General features: G+C 47.7%; 1 long non-coding RNA gene across 1 annotated transcript; it reads left to right on the top strand.

Moving 5' to 3' along the window:
* The first annotated feature begins 456 nt into the window (after nt 1-456).
* LOC126930352 (uncharacterized) lies at nt 457-622 on the top strand. Its single transcript, XR_007717581.1, has 2 exons — nt 457-506; nt 577-622. It is a non-coding gene; the product is annotated as an uncharacterized LOC126930352 (long non-coding RNA).
* Nucleotides 623-16,958: the final 16,336 nt, after the last annotated feature.

Genomic DNA, 16,958 nt, shown 5'->3' with positions numbered 1-16,958 from the left:
CGCAGCCCAGTAACTCTCCAAGGCTTTGCCATATTTCGGCCCCGGAACTGGGGAATTGGGAAAGTTTTCTGGTCGCAGGTCCAGGACGAGCGAGCATTGTTCCCATTATTGCTGGCATTCTCCGCGAACTGGACATTCGCCAGCAGGAAATTCCTGGGACAAATCTTTCCACTCAGAGTTTTTTTAAAAAACTTTTATTTATTTATTTTACTTTTTTTTTCTTTAGGGACAAAAGAAAAAAAGATCAAGAGGCAAAAAGAAAAAGAAAAAAAAGAAATGAACCACCTGATACAGGAAAAACATATCTAGCAACAGCCCCAGTTGGGCCAGGGGAGGCTGAGAAGCCATTGTGTGCGCTGCACTTCATTCTTCCCCTGGAAGGATTTATGACCTCACACTGCCATGACATCACAATGCGTTGCCATGGGTCCCACTTTATTATCGTAAACAAAACGCTATTCCTTGGGCCACTGCCTGTCTGAGCAGGAGGGGAAAAAAGGCTCTGGGTAATGTGTTTTCTTGGGAAGGCAGCTTGTTCGGAAGTCTGAAAAGCTGCAAATATAGTTGTACATACAGTTCTCTCCCTGTAGCCTCTGGACAAGGTTCGGGACAGGAACAAGAAGGATGAAGTCAGCTCCCTACAGGAGGATCTCCAGCTCCGCGTGTTCTCACTGCCAAAAAGCAGCCTCCCCAGGCCGCCTTCACTGCTCCAAACAAGGTTTTTATTCATTCACCGAAAATGCATGGACTACCTACTATGTGCTAGACACTGACAGAACTGGGGCAGGGATCAATGAAAAACATGTCGCCAGCCCCACCCCTTTCAGAATCTTTAATACTTAACAAGCCCACAAATAACATGAATGTGTAAAATTGTAATTTGGGTTAAGTGTGCTGAAGGAAGCAAACAGGAAGCTAGGATGAGAATGGAGAGAAGAGGCTACTTAACATGAGCAATCTCGGAGGGCCTCTCTGAGGAGGTGACATTTTAGACCAGGCCTGAAGGAGAAGAAGGAATTGGCTGTGAAGGGCAGAGGGAGGTGGCAGTAACTAAGGCAGGACCAGCCACACCAGGCAGAGTGACCATCGGGATCTAAGTTCCCGCCAGGGGCCTCTTCCCACGTATTTTACAGAATTCCTGGGTAGCTGACTCAGATGAGAGGGCTTGTGATGAGGAATCATCATTGTCATGAGTCTGAACTGAGTAAAGCTTCCGCACCCTGCCACAGCCATGCGAGAAAACCCTCATTTCCATTGCAGAACTGTCAGATCGGCACTGTGAAAACAAGTCAGCCAAGAGCAGAAATACCTGTAGGACCCAGAGGAGGCTCTCCCCGGCATGCGTCCATTTTGCAGGAAGCAAATAATGCTCTTAAGCAGCAGGAAGGAGAGAGGGAAGGGAGGGGAGAGAAGCCTTGGGGATAGATATGGGGGCACTGCCTGTGGGTCAGGAAGCCAGGTGAAGGACAGGTGGGCAAGTCATCCCCACCCCTCCCAGGAGATGAACCATGAGGGAGTTAGGACTCTGGATATAGAATAGAACGAGAGGCCAGGTGCGCTGGCTCACACCTGTAATCCCAGCCCTTTGGGAGGCTGAGGCAGGCAGATCACCTGAGGTCAGGAGTTCAAGACCAGCCTGACCAACATGGTGAAACCCTGTCTCTACTAAAAATACAAAAATTAGCCAGGCATGGTTGCGGGCGCCTATGATCCCAGCTATTTGGGAGACTGAGGCATGAGAATTGCTTGAACCCAGGAGGTGAAGGTTGCCTCCCATGTTCCAAGACTGTGCCACTGCACTCCAGCCTGGGCGAAAAGAGTGAGACTCTGTCTGAAAAGAAAAGAAAATAGAATGAGAGCTTCTAGATGATCTGAACAATGATGGGGACAGATGGGGACACAGAGGCCCCAAGTGGAGAATGACCTGGCTTGAGGTGGTATAGGAAGTTAGGCGCAGAGCCCTACCACTCACTTGCTGTGTGACCTTGGGAAGCTCACTTCACGTCTCTGAGCCCCTGTCCCCACTGTAACATGGGAAGAATGCATATAAGGCTCTTTACAGTGCTGCAATATAGAGAGAGGGCTGCTTTTTGACCCCTGTTTCCTGGAGAACACGTTCATTAAACCATGCTGACTTCCCATTTGTTAGTTCATTTCATACTCAGGGTGGCCTTGACAGGTAAACATGGCTGTCCATGCTTTACAGATAAAGAAACTGAGGCCAAGAGGGGTTGAGTAACACACTCAAGTGTCCACAGCCAGGTATAATGGCCAGATCCCCACCCTACCTGCCTGACTTCAAATAGAGCCCATGTTCCCAACAGAAGCTTGGCCTTGTCCTGGGATGCATGAATGTGTGTATGTAAATTGGTACTGACCCTCTGACACAGAGCTAGGATGGAGACGAGGCTGCAGAGATGAGAGACCCAGCTTGTTGGCCAACAGTGATGGTGTGCCAGAGGACAAAAGAGACGCCAGGACGTGGGAGAGAAGAGAGGACTCCATTCTGCATGCTGAGTGATACATCCAGATGTGTAAATTTATTTATTTATTTATTTATTTTTTGAGACAGAGTCTCGCTCTGTCACCCAGGCTGGAGTGCAGTGGCACGATTTTGGCTCACTGCAACCTCCACCTCCAGGGTTCAAGTAATTCTCCTGCCTCAGCCTCCCAAGTAGCCAGGATTACAGATGCGTACCACCACGCCCAGCTAATTTTTGTATTTTTAATGGAGACGGGATTTCACAATGTTGGCCAGGCTGGTCTTGAACTCCTGGCCTTGAGTGATCCACCTGCCTCAGCCTCCCAAAGTGCTGGGATTACAGGCATGAGCCACCCTGCCCCATGATTCTAATTTTTATGTAAGATACATAACTTAGGCTTTCCAGATCAGAGTAAGGAAGACTCAGTCGAAACACCAGTAACTCAGCTAGAGCCAGCTGGGTGACGGAAAAAGTATCTCGATGAGAAATTAGGGGATGTGCAGGCCATTAGATCAGGAACCAGGCACCTCAGGTTCTAGAGAAGTGCTGGGTTTAATGTCTATTTATTCCCGGGGCAAGAACTTGACTGCCCTTGCTTTACAAGCCTCATCACATCTTTTAAGATGGTTGGTTGGCTGATTGGTTGCTTGGTTGGTTTTGAGACCACGTCTCACTGTGTCACCCAGGCTGGAGTGCAGTGGTACGATCTCAGCTCACTGCAACCTCCAGCTCCTGGGTTCAAGCGATTCTCGTGCCTCAGCCTCCTGAGCAGCTGGGATTACAAACTCCCACCACCAAGCCCTGCTAATTCTTGAATTTTTAGTAGAGACAGGGTTTCACCTTTTTGGCGGGGCTGGTCTCAAACTCCTGACCTCAAGTCATCCATCTGCCTTGACCTCCCAAAGTGCTGAGATTACAGATGTGAACCATGGGGCCTGGCCCTATAAGGTGGTATTGTATCCCACTTCATAGATGTTGGGACTGAGTCCCAGAAAGATTCCAGTCCTAGGCTAGGCACGGTGGCTCACACCTCTAGTTCCAGCATTTTAAGAGGCCAAGGCAGGAGGATAGCTTGAGACCAGGAGTTCAAGACCAACCTGAGCAACATAGTGAGATTCCATCTTTACCAAAAAATAAATTAAAATAAGTTTAATTTTAAAAATTAAAAACCAGCTGAGTATGGTGCTATGCAGCTGTGGTCCTAGATATTCAGAAAGCTAAGGTGGGAGGATCTCTTGCGCTAGGGAGGTGAAGCCATGATCACATCACTGCACTCCAGCCTGGGAGACAGCGAGACTCCATCTCAAAAAAAAAAAAAAAAAAAAAAAAAAAAGTAGCCATAGACAATATGTAAATGACAAACGAATGTGAGTATTCCAATAAAACTTTATTTACAAAACTGGTGGAGGCACTTCACCCCCACTAGGATGACTGTAATCTAAATATCATAATAAGTGTTGGTGAAGATGTGGAGAAACCAGCTAGTAAGAATGTAAAATGGTCTGGGTGCAGTGGCTCAAGCCTGTAAACCCAGCACTTTGGGAGGCCGAGGTGGGCAGATCACCTGAGATCACGAGTTTGAGACCAGCCTGGCCAACATGGTGAAACCCCGTCTCTACTAAAAATGCAAAAATTAGCCAGGCATGGTGGTAGGTGCCTGTAATCCCAGCTACTCAGGAGGCTGAGGCAGGAGAATCACTTGAACCTGGGGGACAGAGGCTGCAGTGAGCTGAGATGTCACCACTACACTCCAGCATGGCCAATAGAAACTCTGTCTCAAAAAAAAAAAAAAAAAAAAAAAAGAATGTAAAATGATGCAGCTGGCACGGTGGCTCACGTCTGTAATCCCAGCACTTGGGAGGCCGAGGCGGGCAGATGTCCTGAGGTCGGGAGTTTGAGATCAGCCTGACCAACATTGAGAAACCCCATCTCTACTAAAAATACAAAATTAGCCAGACGTGGTGGTGCATGTCTGTAATCTCAGCTACTCAGGAGGCTGAGGCAGGAGAATCACTTGAACTCAGGAGGTGGAAGTTGCAGTGAGCCGAGATTGTGCTATTGCACTCCAGCCTGGGCAACAAGATCAAAACTCCAACTCAAAAAAAAAAAAAAAAAAAAAAAAAAAGATGCAGCCACTCTGAAAAACACCGAGGTTCTGTTTTCCACAGGTACTTGGTTCCTCAAATGAGTAAACATAGAATTGCCATATGACCTGGAAATCTCACTCCTAGTTATATACACAAGAGGACTGGAAACATATGTCCACACAAAAACTTGTGCCTGAATGTTCATGGTGGCATGACTCATAATAGCCAAAATATACGAACAGCTCAAATGTCCCTCAGCTGGATGAATGGATAAGCAAAATATGGCATATCCATAGGAAGGAATATTATTTAGCCATAAAAAGGAATGAAGTAGTGATATGGGTTACAACATGGAAGAACCTTGAGATTATGCTCAATGAAAGGAGTCAGTCACCACACATGAGATAATTACATTTATATGAAATGTCCACAATAGACAAATCCATAGAGAAAGAAATTAGATTAATGGTTGCTGGGGGCTGGAGTTGGGGGAATCAGGACACAGAGTTTCTTTTTGAAGTGATGAAAGTATTCTAAAATTGACTGTGGCGATGGTTGCACATATCTATAAATGTACTAAAAATCATTGAATTGTATACTTTAAATAGATGAATGTTATGGCATATGAATCACATCTCAAAAAAGCTATTATAAAAAAAATTCATTTACCGATACAGCAAAAAAGGACATGAGGGAAATTGTGGGGGTGGATAGAAGTGTTCCAAAAAATAATTTTGGTGCTGGTTTGCATGACTGTATATATTTACTACAACATATCAAATCATATACTTTAAATGGACAAATTTGACACGATGTAAATAAGGTTCATAAAGAAGGAGGGAAAAAAAATAGGTGTTGGATTGGATTTGGCTCACAAGTCGTGGTTTGCTGACCCCTAGTCTAAATGATGAGCACACAAGGACTCTTTAGATTCTAAGTAGGCACTGCTCCAACTTGAGCTGGTTTAGGCAAAATGAGGAATGCTTTGGCATATACAACTGAAAAGTCTAGAGAATAGGTGGTATGTTTGCCAGAGTTCTCCAGAGAAACAGAACCTATAATATATGCTTATACACACTGTATGAGGAATTGGCTCATGCGATTACAGAGGCTGAGAAGCACCACGATCTGCCATCAGCAACCTGAAGGCCCAGGAAAGCCGGTGGTGTCAATCAGCCAGAGTCTGAAGACCTGAGAACCAGGGAAGTCCATGATGTCAATCCCAGTCCAAGAGCAGGAGAAGGTGAGATAAGGTGTCCCAGCCCAAACACTGAGGCGGGGAAAAAAGGGAATGCATTCTCCCTCTGCCTTTTGTTTCATTCAGGATTGGACAATGTCCGCCCACATGGGAGAAGGCAGTCTACTTGTACTGAATCCACAGATTCATATGCTAATCTCACCTAGAAACAATGTTTAATCTGGGCACCCCGTGGCCCTTTCAAGTTGACATATATAATTAACCATCAGGGTTGGTTTCAGGCCCTGTGGAATCTAGGGGTGCAAATCTCACCAGAGCCTGGCTTTTTTTCCATACTGCTTCCACTCCTGTCTCCAGGAAATGGCTGCCAGAAGGCCCTGTCCCATTTTCTCAGCTTCAAGTCCAGTGGAGAAGATTAGGGAGCCTTTTCCAAAAGTTGTTGCAAAAATATTTGCATCCTGTCGGCTCTGATTGGACCACAGGCCTATCTCTGATCCGATCCCTGTGGCCAGGAAAACACAGTGCTCTGATTGGCCAATCCTGAGTCACATGGCACCCCCAGAGCTGAAGGATGCATTTTTTGTTTGTTTTGTTCTATTTTTTGAGACAGTCTCACTCTGTCACCCAGGCTGGACTGCAGTGATGCGATCTCAGCTCACTACAACCTCCGTCCCCCACGTTCAAGTGATTCTCCTGCCTCAGACTCCTGAGTAGCTGGGATTACAGGCACCTGCCATCACACATGGCTGAGTTTTGTATTTTTAGTAGAGATGGGGTTTCACCATGTTGGCCAGGCTGATCTTGAACTCCAAAACTCAGGTGATCTGCCTGCCTTGGCCTCCTGAATTGCTGGAATTACAGGTGTGAGTCACCACGCCTGGCCAGGATGCATTTAATATTACCCAAAGCCCAAGATACACATGGGGTAGGTGGGGGACAGGTGACTCCCCTAGAGGAAAATTGGGTGCTAATTCAGTGGGACCCAGCAGCAGAATTCAGGAAGCATTTCTTACACCAAATATTTTTGCTTAAGCAGTTCCAAACACCAAAGGAGTTAAATAAACATTGTTAGTCATGTTCTGTCAGTGACAAAGTGAAAGAGTGAAGACAGCCTGCAGGTCACTGGCAAAGCAAACTCCCACCCTGCTCGCCCCGAGTGTTTCACCTTTGCTCTCAGCATGAGGTTTAACTACCTGCAAGTCAAGACAGAAGGGGTCATTTATTCAACAGACGGTTATTACAGCCAGCCACGCACACCATGTCTATAAAATGCTCTTAGATCAGGAAATTGAAAGTCCTGGAAATTAAGGGGCAGACGTAAAGACTGTGTAACAGAGCACAGGGCTGGGTCCCAAGCGCCAGGGGCAGTGCCCCACTGTCCAGACACTCCAAGCCTTTCAAGGCAGCCATAGAACCCAGAGAAGTCCTCTGTGATGCCTGCAGAGTCGCTGTCTTCACCTCCCTAGTAGGGGAAGTGGGATCCAGTCGAAAGGAAATCAGAAAGTTGCGGATGGCTGGGTGCGGTGGCTCGCGCCTGTAATCCCAACATTTTGGGAGGCTGAGGCGAAAGGCTCACTTGAGATCAGGAGTTCAAGACCAGTCTGACCAACATGATGAAACCCTGTCTCTACTAAAAATACAAACATTAGCCAGATGTAGTGGTGCACACCTGTAATTCCAGCTACTCAGAAGGCTGAGGCAGAAGAATCGCTTGAACCTGGGAGGTGGAGGTTGCAGTAAGCTGAGATAGCACCACTGCACTCCAGCCTGCGCGACAGTGAAACTGTGTTTAAAAAAAAAAAAAAAAGAGAGAGAGAGAGAGAGAGAAAGTGGTCACTACAATGGATCTTTCTGTTATTGTATTCTTCGTGTGTGTGTGTATGTGTGTGTGTGTGTGTCTGCATCTGTCTTCACCACTGTATCATAAGTTCCTTGTGGATGGAGCTTTTATCTTAATTCTCTTTGTACAGTGAGGGCTCAGCAATGGGGGGCCCAACTCCAAGATGCTCAATAAATGTTTTTGCACTGGACAGAAAAAATTAACAGAGCAAGTAGGGACAATGAGCTTCTTTGACCTGAACACAAGGAAGACTCAGTGCCACCTTACTGTCCTAAAAGCTAGACCCAAAACTAAGATGGTATCCAGCCTGTCCAGTGCCAGAGTGGCCCAACTTTTATTTCTTCTCCTTGTTTCTCCCATAGGGTGGTCAGTCCTGAAGCTTATCCTGTATCTCTTTCCTTCTTCAGATCTTCTCCCAGGGCTTTGCTCTGGCAGGCCCTCACTCCTGACCACCAGCCAGAACAACTGGCCCACCCCAGGCCAGGGAATAAAATCTAAACACCTCCCTTCTGTCAACACCCCACTGTTGGTCCTTCCACAAGTCCTTCCAAGCCCCTATCTCTGTACCTTTACAAACCAAGCTCCTCTGTTTCCTCCCCTCTCTTTGCCCTTCCTCGTCTCTCCCACCTCCCTATGGCATCATGCTTGCACTTCTTAAGTGCGGAATTCACTTGGCCACCATGGTTCAGCCTGATCCTTTTGCATCAATGCCCTTACTTGTTTCTCTAGCTGCCTCCAGCCAGCTGTCCTTTTAGAGACAGCTCAGCACCACCTCTTTCCAGAAGCTTTCCTATTCACCCGTTCCACCCTAGGGTGGAATTGGAAATCCTTTGTCTTCCTCCTTAAGGCCTCTGTTTAACCAATGCTGCAACAGCCTTTCTTGCATGGGAGGAAATTGTCTGCCACCCCATGTCTCTCCACTGCTAGATATGAACGTCTTTTTATTTTTGAGATGGAGTTTTACTCTTGTTACCCAGGCTGGAGTGCAGTGGCGCAACCTCTGCCTCCCAGGTTCAAGCAATTCTCCCGTGTCAGCCTCCTTAGTAGCTGAGATTACAGGTGCCCACCACCATGCTGGGCTAACTTTTTTTTTTTTTTTAATTTTTTTTCAGATGGAGTCTCGCTCTGTCGCCCAGGCTGGAGTGCAATGGCACAATCTTGGCTCACTGCAACCTCCGCCTCCCGGGTTCAAGCAATTCTCCTGCCTTAGTCTCCCAAGTAACTGGAACCACAGGCGTGCGACACCGCACCTGGCTAATTTTTTATATTTTTAGTAGAGACGGGGTTTCACCATATTGGCCAGGCTGGTCTCGAACTCCTGACCTTGTGATCTGCCTCCCAAAGTGCTGGGATTACAGGCATGAGCCACCACGCCTGGCCAGATATAAACATCTTAATGACATAAATGATACCACTTGTCTTTGTCTTTGCTGCACCTAAGAATGCCTGGCACACAGTAGTTGCATAATAGATGCTTTACTTAATGAATGAATGCAAGTATGCATGTGACTGCTATAGGGGCTCCTTCGATCCTGGGCAGTGCCTCAAAGAGACTGGCCATGATGGGCACTCAATGCATGTTCATGGAATGATTAAATGAATGAATAGATGAATGAATGGGTGGATGGATGGATAGGTGGATGATTCCTTCAATGCTTCTCCTTGCAAGGTGACCAACTATCCTAGTTTGCTCAGGACATGGGACTTCCGGTGCTAAACCCAGGCAAGTCTCAGGCAAACTGAGAAAAGCTGGCCACCCTACCTTACCTACCTCCATGACACCATGTAAAACCTGACTCCAGTCAGCCTGGATTAAATCCTAGTCACTTGCTAATCTTGTATATTTTATGATTTCCTCATTTCACACATTTATGTCCAGTCTTCTGATTTTGCTTGAGAGCATAGATCTTTCCTTAGGGTGACCCACAGTAACCCTTCAGGGCTACACAGAAACAGGCTTTGAAAGGTCTTCATTATCATCATTATTTAAACTCTTCATGTGTGTTTTTTCTCTAAATCTCCCAGTGACCTCATGAGGTAGATATTCTCCTTCTCGTTTTACACATAAGACTGTAAAACCCTGCAGTCTGAGTGACCAATCCAGGCTAGCACACCTAGAAAGTTGTAGGATTTAAAACTCATGTAAGCCAGGCACAGTGGTTCACACCTATAATCACCGCAAATTGGGTGGCCGAGGCAGAAGCATCTCTTGAGGCCAGGAGTTCAAGACCAGCCTGGGCAACATAGTGAAACCCTGTCTCTACAAAAACCGTAAAAATTAGCCTGATGCGGTGGAAAGCACCAGTAGTCCCAGAAACTTGGGACGCTGAGACAGGAGGATACTTGAGCTCAGGAGGTCAGGGCTGCAGTGAGCTATGATCACACCACTGCACTCCAGACTAGGCGACAGAGTGAGACCCTGTCTCTAAAACAAAAACAAAACAGATGTGTGGGAGTCTGAATCCTATGCTTAAGGGGCACCCAGGTTGGTCCCTCTTCAGTATGCAGGCGCAGATTCGGTAGGGTTTGGTGGCTTCCCATCACCCTCATTGGGTCCCTGAATGCATGGCTGGATGAAAGTCCCTTAGAGTCCCATTCTCCAGCTGCTAGCCCAGGACCTTGAGCTCTAGAGAGAAGAGAATCAACACCACTCCCAAGTGCGGAGAAATCGCGCTCTCCAGCTCTGGAGGTTTGGCCCATGGTGGGCCAAATGCAGGCTCAACCCTCATTTCTAACAGTCCTGCCAAATCCCCCTGGGACACAAGAGCAGGGAAAACATGTCCCCAAGGCCAGGAGGGTATATTTGTCTCCCAGGACTGCTGTCACAAAGTACTGTAAACTGGGTAGCTTAAACCCATAGAAATTATTGTTTCACAGTTCTGGAGTCCAGAAGTTCAAAATCAAGGTTTGGATAGGGTTGGTTCCTTCTGGAGGTTTCCGGAAAGAGTCTGATCCAGGCCTCTCTTCTGGCTCCTGGTGGTTCCAGGCAATTCTTGGCGTTCCTCTGCTTGTAGATGCTTCACTCCAACCTCTACCTCTGTCTCCACCTGGCCTTGCCTCTTTTTGTTTCTGTGTCTTTTTCTTATAAAGACACCAGTCATTGGGTTTAAGGCCCACCCTAAATCCAGGATAACTGCATCTGGAGATCCGTAACCAATCACACCTCTGTATTAGTCCATTTTACACTGCTGATAAAGACATACTGGGTAATTTATTTAAAAAAATAAATAAAAAGAGGTTTAATGGACTCACAGTTCCACATGGCTGGGGAGGCCTCACAATCATGGTGAAAGGCAAAAGACACATCTTACATGGTGGCGGCAAGAGAGACTGAGAGCCTAACGAAAGGGGTTTCCCCGTATAAAACCACCAGATCTCGTGAGACTTACAACCACGAGAACAGTATTAAGGGAAACCTCCCCCGTGATTCAGTTATCTCCCGCTGGGTCCCTCCCACAACACTTGGGAGTTATAGCAGCTACAATTCCAGATGAGAACTGGGTGGAGACACAGCGAAACCATATCAACCTACAAAGACCCTTTTTCCAAATAAGGTCACACACCATCATTCTGGGTGGACATGAATTTGGGGGGAAACTCTTCAACCCATTACAGAAGTTCATTTCCTTGGAGGCTCCCAGTATCTGCACAGAACATTACCACATCACCCACTTCCCCGGGCCCTCCTTCCACAGGACATCCCTGCAACAGCTGCTGTGGAGGAGGCCACCGTCCTCACCCTGCGTAGACCACCCACCCCCACAACCCATACCCATTCTGCCCTGCCAGGCTCCTCAGAAGTCTGACGGCTCCATGACAATCCCCACGCACTGGCGGGAGATGTGGGGGTGGGGGGAAACCACAGTTGCAGAATCCCAGCATGAGAAGAAGGAAAGTGCTGACTTAAAAATTGAAACCCTGACAGATGTAGAGCTTTTTAACTCTGCGATGGGCCTGTTGGTGCTTGCCAGATCCTAGCACGTTTACTAATGTGCATTTTCATCAAAGGAAGAGCCTGCTAGAGATCCCATGGCTGGTCCAACCTCTTTGCTTCCACCTCCCTGCTTGGTTGTCCCTGCCTGTTCTCGCCCTTCCCTCTTCCGATGCCTTCCAGTCCCAGCCTTTCTTGGTTCCTATCCTCTCCTCCCCTCCCCTTTCTCTGTCTCTGCGCCTCCTCTCATCATCCCAAGGCCCCTACCCCATCCTATTTTCCTTCTGTCTTCTTTCCTCTTCTATTCTGTCTCCTTTACTTTTTTTATTTTATTTTATTTTTTGAGATGGAGTATTGCTCTTGTAGCCCAGGCTGGAGTGCAATGGCGTGATCTCGGCTCACCACAACCTCTGCCTCCCGGGTTCAAGTGATTCTCGTGCCTCAGCCTCCCAAGTAGCTGGGATTACAGGCACCCGCCACCACACCCAGCTAATTTTGTATTTTTAGTAGAGATGAGGTTTCTACATGTTGGTCAGGCTGGTCTCGAACTCCCGACGTCAGGTGATCCACCCGCCTCAGCCTCCCAAAGTGCTGGGATTACAGGCGTGACCCACCATGCCCAGCCTCTCTTCCTTTTCTTTCAGTTCAGCAAGACAAACATTTATTGCAACCACTACAGAATTCCAGGGACTGATCTCACAGTGAGTATCTCAGTCCATCTGAGCTGCTCTAACACAATTCCTGAAGTTGGGTAATTTCTCAGCAACAGAGGTATATTGCTCACAGTTCTGGAGGCTGGGAAGTCCAAGATCAAGACACCAACAGATGCCATGTCTGGTGAGGGCTTGGTCTCTGCTTCCTGGATGGGCCTTCTTGCTGTGTCCTCACAGGCTGGACAGGGCAAAAGGGTGAACAAGCTCTCTCAGGCCTTTTCTATGAAGGCAGTAATGCCGTTCACGAGATCTCCACCCTCATAATCTACTCCCAAAGGCTCCACCTCCTAGAGTTTGATTTCAACGTAAGGATTTGAGAGGGGCACGTAAATTCAGACCATAGCAATGACAGCATAAAGAAAATAAGTCCAGGTGTGGTGGTTCACACCTGTAATCTCAGCACTTTGGGAGGCTGAGGCAGGCAGATCACTTGAGGTCAGGAGTTCAAGAACAGCCTAGCAAACATGGCGAAACCCTGTCTTTACTAAAAACACAAAAATTAGCCATGCCTGGCAGTGGGCTCCTGTTGTCTCAGCTACTCGAGAGGCTGAGGCAGGAGAATCGCTTAAACCTATGGGGTGGAGGTTGTAGTGAGTGGAGATCACTCCACTGCACTCCAGCCTGGGCAACAGAGTGAGACTCCATCTCAAAAAAAGACAAACAAGGCAATAAGGTTTGTCCCTTTAGGGTCATAGTTACCCATTCCTGCCCTGCCATGTTGCTATCTTCTCTGAATCTCTTTCCTTTTTGAGGAGCATGTGTTACAGGGTCTTGCTCTGTTGGCCAGGCTGATCTCGAGCTCTTGGCCTCAAGCAGTCTTCCCACCTCAGCCTCCCAAAGCACTGGGATTACAAGCATGAGCCACTGTGCTTGGCCACTCTTTCTTCTTCTTTCCTCTCCTCCCTTCATCTTCCTCCTTTATCTTGGAATCTTTTCTGTCTCTCTCATTTTTCAGGCCAGTTCAAACAACTCTTCCGTGCCCGTATCACTGTACATACCACTGTGTTATAGGTGCCAGAGGTGCAGACAAGAGTAAGGTGAGTTTGCCATCTCAGAGTCTCCTTGTTCCTTCCCTCTCTGCTCTATTTTCTCCACCCCCCCCTTTTTTTTTTTTTTTTTTTTTTTGTTTTTTTTTTTTTTTTTTTGAGATGGAGTCTCTCTCTGTCGCCCAGGCTGGAGTGCAGTGGCATGATCTTGGCTCACTGCAACCTCCATCTCCTGGGTTCAAGAGATTCTCCTGCCTTAGCTTCCCCAGTAGCTGGGATTACAGGCATGTGCCACCACAACTGGCTAATTTTTGTGTCCTTAATGGTGACGGGGTTTCCATGTTGGTCAGGCTGGTCTCAAACTCCTGACCTTAGGTGATCCGCCGGCCTCAGCCTCCCATAGTGCTGTGATTACAGGTGTGAGCCACCGTGCTCGGCCTCTATTTCCTCTGTTCTTCTCTCATCCCTCCCTCTCACTCCCCCGAAACCCTCCCCATCATTGTGCATTTCCTTGCCTATGCCGAGTCTCAGGCTTTAGCATCCTGTACAAGAAAGGCTATGTGCTAATTGCACAGCTCCCTCCAGCTTCCTTTGATGATGGGGCCGGGCCTCACACTCCATATTGCAGGCAGTGCTGGAGCCACCGGCCAGGATCAGCTGATGCATGTGGACAGACAGCCAATCCAAAAGGCCCCTGCCATAGAGGCCCTGGGCCCAGAACTGCTGATCTGCTGGATATGTCTGAGTGAACAGGAGCGGCTCTCAGAGGCCTCAGCCCTGTGGGTGGCCCGGGAAGGCTGAGGCAAGCGGACACATGATCAGAAGCAGAATGAGAAGTTTCCTGCCCTGGCTCTGAGCTGGACTGGCTGATTGGAATAGACATGCTGGGTCACTGGTTGGCTGGACCCCAGGGGTGTCAGATCAAAGGGAGAGGATGCCCAGGTGCTAAAACCATGGTAAAAAAGGAAGTCAGGGCCAGGTGCGGTGGCTCACTCCTGTAATCCCAACAGTTTGGGAGGCCAAGGCAGGGAAATCACTTGAACCCAGGAGTTCGAGACCAGCCTGGACTCAACGTGGTGAAATCCTGCCTTTACTAAAAATACAAAAAGTAGCTGGGTGTGGTAGCGCATGCCTGTAGTCCCAGCTATTCAGGAGGCTGAGGTGGTAGAATTGATTGAGCCTGGGAGGTGGAGGTTGCAGTGAGCCGAGATCATGCCATTGCACTCCAGCCTGGTGACAGAGTGAGACCCTATCTCAAAAAAAAAAAAAAAAAAAAAAAAAAAAAAAAAAAAGGAAGTCGGGTTGGGGCTTCCTTCCCTAGGCTGGAGATTTGCAGGACAACCTTTGCCTGGGTTGTGTTTGCTTGAATATTCAGGAGGTCAAAAAGAAGGCAGCTCTGGGTGCAAACTGTGGCTGTGTTCACTATAGTTGACCCTGTCCTTCTCCCCGTAACCCCATGTCCCCAACATCTATTCTACCCAACTGATGACGCCAGGCATGGGACTTCCATTCCCCTGGCCCTTGACTCGTTCACTGGTGACCACATGATCTAGTGACAGGAAAGTCTGCAGGGCCTTTGGGAAAACTTCTCTCCTCCTAAGGAGGAGACACTGAACAGTCCTCTCTGTGTCTGAATGAAAAGCTGGGAATCTCTGCAGCCTGAGACAGAGTCGATTCCAAGGATGTTAGATCCAAGTTGTAAAGAACTCACAATGTTGAGGATGATACTGCGCAGCTGTGGGCTGTGTTACAGCTAAAGCGTGCCCTTCCTTGGATATTTTATTTACTTATTTATTTATTTATTTTTTATTGTATTGAGACAGAGTCTTGCTCCGTCGCCCAGGCTGGAGTGCAGTGGCACTATCTCGGCTCACTGCAACCTCTGCCTCCCGGGTTCAGGTGATTCTCCTGCCTCAGCCTTCCAAGTAGCTGGGATTACAGGCACCCACCACCATGCCCGGCTAATTTTTGTATTTTTAGTAGAGGCGGGGCTTCTCCCATGTTTGCCAGGCTGGTCTTGAACTCCCAACCTCAGGTGATCCACCCGCCTCGGCCTCCCAAAGTGTTAGGATTACAGGTGTGAGCCACCGCATCTGGCCAGATTTTTTTTTAAATTAGAGATGAAATCTCTCTCTGTTGCTCAGTTTGGGGTGCAGTGGTGTTGTCATAGCTCACTGCAGCCTCAAACTCCTGGGCTCAAGCGATCCTCCTGCCTTAGCTCCTGGAGTAGCTAGGGCTACAGGCTCATGCCACCATGCCTGGCTGATTAAAAAAAAAAAAAAAAAAAATTGTAGAGATGGGGTCTTCCTCTGTTGCCCAGGATGGTCTTGAAGTCCTGGCCTCAAGTGACTCTCCTGCCTCAGCCTCCCAAAGTGCTGGGATTACAAGCATGAGCCACTGTGTCCTGCCTGGATTTCTTATTATGTGAAGTAATGACATTTCTTAAGAGCATCTGAGCCCACCTAAGTTGTGTGGTCTATAACTTGCAGCCTAAAGCATTCTAAATAACAGACTAACATAGTATTTGCCTTCTCTGAGCATCATCTGAGATCATGATGCCTATTCCCTAGGATTGCTGTGAGAATTCATCAAATGGTGCATTTAGCACAATGCCTGGCACCTAAGAAGCACTCAGGAAACATTATTACTATTATTATTATTATTATTTGAGATGGAGTTTTGCTCTTGTCACCCAAGCTGGAGTGCATTGGTGCAATCCTGGCTCACTGCAACCTCCACCTCTTGGGTTCAAGCGATTCTCCCGCCTCAGCCTCCCAAGTAGCTGGGATTACAGGTGTGCAGCACCATGTCTGGGCAATTTTGTATTTTTAGTGGAGGGGGGCTTTCACCATGTTGGCCAGCCTGGTCTCAAACTCCTGACCTCAGGTGATCTGCCCACCTTGGCTACCCAAAGTATTGGGATTATAGGCAGGAGCCACTGCACCCAGCCCATTATTGTAATTATTACTTACCCATCAATACATTATTGTCAGTACATTCTTTACAGGCAGTTAAATGTGGTAGTTGTTAATGCTATTTGCCAAATAGTTCCGGTTCTCTTCCCTTCCAAGGATAATATGATTGTACTTCTTGATTCCTTTTGGAGTAGGAAATGTCACGTGATTAATTCACATGGGCTGGATCTGCTCCAACCACCTGCAGCATCGTTGTCTGCCAACTCATGCAGGCCATCAGTGACATGGCAGAGTGGGCAAAACGCTGCCTACTGCAGTAACACTTGGGCAGAGGTGTCCCTGGCATAGCTGCCTCCAAGTCACCAACTCCAAGTGACCCAGCTTTCTCTCACACACACAGCCACGTTCTCCCCAAGGCACCTACATACCATCCGGAGGCAGGCCCTTTAAGACCAGTGCAGCCTGGAGCTTCTCAGCCTATCAGGCTGTATGATTAATTCTTTCTGGCGGGACCCAAATTGCTCTTCTTGCAATCTGACTCTCCTGCAAATCTGGAAGACATGGCTCTGTGCACAAGACCCCGTGGCAGTCAGGGCCTCATCTCCACGGGCATGAAAAATTGGTGATTATGAAACAAACAAAACAATAAATGTTGGCGAGGGTGTGAAGAATCAGAACCCTCGTACATTCCTTCCATGCTGCATTCCTACGTGTTACACATGTTACATTGGTGGGGGAAGGTAATATGGTGCAGTTGCCGTCAGAAACAGTTTGAGAGTTCCTGAAAATGCTAAACATACAATTA

The sequence above is a fragment of the Macaca thibetana genome, chromosome 11, assembly GCF_024542745.1.
Source record: "Macaca thibetana thibetana isolate TM-01 chromosome 11, ASM2454274v1, whole genome shotgun sequence".
Taxonomy (NCBI): domain Eukaryota; kingdom Metazoa; phylum Chordata; class Mammalia; order Primates; family Cercopithecidae; genus Macaca; species Macaca thibetana.
Note: the sequence above shows the minus strand (reverse complement) of the source record. Positions and strands in the feature narration are given on the sequence as shown.